This window comes from Garra rufa, chromosome 9, assembly GCF_049309525.1.
Source record: "Garra rufa chromosome 9, GarRuf1.0, whole genome shotgun sequence".
Classification (NCBI taxonomy): Eukaryota; Metazoa; Chordata; class Actinopteri; order Cypriniformes; family Cyprinidae; genus Garra; species Garra rufa.
Window position 1 is genome coordinate 39,268,805 of NC_133369.1, and position 2,858 is coordinate 39,271,662.

Genomic DNA, 2,858 nt, shown 5'->3' on the forward strand with positions numbered 1-2,858 from the left:
TCTCTCTGCTTGAATAGTGGACAAGTGCATACTGGGATACGTAGTATTAAACAGTCAAACAAGTGCATTGAACTTTCTCAGTTAGACTCCATTACCCACAAGCCTCTCATGTGCGCACAGAAGCGTTGCAACACCTGAAACTGCATGGAAAAAGTGGTTTCGGTATGCAAATTCATGTTTTTTTTTCTATTTTAAAAAATAAAAATGGAATAAGCTAAGCTACAGAACTTCACAATTCTATAACGAAATATTTTTTTGTTTTCTTTTTATCAAAGCTGAAAACTGAACAGAGCCAAGTCAGAAAGAGGCTATATATACAGTAAGCACTTGATTAAAACGATCATATGTTTTCAGATGTTCTTCATAAGGATTTATTAGTTTATAGCCCTGCTTTATGACGTCAATTTAATTACCTGTTCACACGAATCATATTTATGGATTGTTTTATCACAAATTGGCTACGCCTTTAACTTTTTCTGTTAATTTGTCTTGGTTAGCCCAGGGCCATAGAGCTCTCTATGGCTCTGGGTTAGTCTATGTTTTTCCCTTTGGGTCAGTTAGATCATTCACTAAAGAAACTGAGAGGATTTTTTTTATTGGTTTGGAGAAACAAATCCATGATCGAAACTACTTTTTAATTATGATTCATTTTCATTTATTTATTTATTTGTTTCATTGTATTGTTTACATTATGAATTTGAAATGCCATTGAAAGTCCATTTTTACCATGTTTGTTTACTCAAACGTTACCTATGTTTGTAGCCAAAATATTATCTAATAAGTAGACACAGAGGGCATGCTTTTATTTCCAAATATTATTTTGCATTGATATTTAGTAGAATTACATCCAAGACGAGATTGATTTAAAACGTAAACGTCAAGGAGTTCTGTAAATTCATATTAAATTATTTTAAGCATCATTAATAAGATTAAAAGTCGGTGACCACCCTCTAGTGGTTCACTTTAGGTAGTTCAGCGATAACTTCATGATAACTCATGCTAACCATTTAGTAAACACTTGATTTAACAATATACATTATTTTTGAAAACATGTATTATCTATCTTAATGTTAATTTATTGTTCAGTTCTTATTCCTGTTCATGCATAGGACAACTATTATTGTATACATAGATAAATAATTAATAAATGCTGTAAAGTTATTGTTTATTATTTATTGTTTATTACTTTTTGTAGTTTTTTACGTATTTGAGAAAAATTGGCACTTGCTTTATATACATATATATATATATATATATATATATATATATATATATATATATATATATATATATATATATATATATATACATACAGAAAAAAACGTTGGGTTATTTGTTAAACCCAATAGATGGGTTGCACATATTGGGTCACTATGTTGGGTTATTTTCTAAAACATTGGGTTATTTGTTTAATCCAATAGATGGGTTGCACATATTGTGTCACTATGTTGGGTTATTTTTTAAAAATTGTTGGGTTATTTTTAATAATAAACCAGCGTTGGGTTAAATTGGTTCCCGCGGCGACGATTCAAATTTTAACGGACGACAAGTGACTGACAGAAGACAGAAGAAGCTGCTGCTGCATCAGTATGAGGTAAGGGTTTTGATAACTCTTGTAACATTATACTTATAAAAAGAAATGTGAAATGCAAAATTGAATGTTTATTTTTTTTACAAAGTTCCCTTTTGTCAGCGTATTATTGTAACTACTCCGGAGAATGAGCTCGTTTGTAAATGAATAACCTAACGTTATTAGCTGTTATCTCGCTAGCAGTAATAAAGTAAATAAAAATTACCAGAAAGACTAGCGAAACTGTTTAGAGATGCATTACAGTAACCTAAAGTTAACAATCAGTGGCGAAATGTAAGTTAGCTAACTTACTGAAATCACCATCTAAGTTAAGTTACCATAAATTTTTGGAGGTATTATTTACAATTAAAAGAGGGTTCCACGCCTATTGTAACTAACGTTACAGTTTGTTTGGTCGCACTACTGATTATCACATTTTATATATTGCCTGAGTTATAACGTTACACACTCACCGGACACTGTTGGTCCAGTATGTAACGTTAACATTAACTCAGGCAACTCAGAGAGATGTGCTCATATTCTCGAAACTGTCGCGTGACGCGTCTATCCAAAAAGAATTCTCCCGGACGTGATGGCGGGAGAAACGAAGCTTTTTAAAAGATTTGAATCAATTAAACGAATCATTTCTCAAATTGATTCACTGCTTCCAAACGTTCATGACACAACAGTGACACCTGCTGGTCAAAACAGGGCCAGCGTCAATGTTTGGAAAGCGACCAGCACCAACTGTAATAACATTAAAACTTTTTTTTATGATTTATTCATATTGAATATTATTGTGCATATTTCAAAAACAAAATTTAATTAAAGCAGTTTCTCTTATAAAGCTATAACAGATTTGCATGTGTGTCTGTGTGTTTTTTTTTTTAAATGTTGTACTAAATGTGTTTATTCTTATGTTTAGACATTGGATTCTTCAGAGAAGGAAAAACTACAACAGTGGAATCGATGCCAATTAACGGAAACATTTCAATGTAAGTAAACTATTTAAATTAATGTTCCATATACACTACCAGTCAAAAGTTTTTGGACAGTAAGATTTTTAATGTTTTATGTAGAATTATTTTCTGCTCACTAAGCCTGAAAATATTTGATCCAAAATACAGCAAAAGCAGTAAACATTGTGAAATATTTTTACTAAAATAACTGCTTTCTATTTGAATACAATTTAAAATGCAATTTTCCTGTAAAATGTTTCATCTTCTGCTTCTACTTAGGAATGGAACAATGGAATGGAAACAGGCAATGGAACAGAAGACCTGACTAC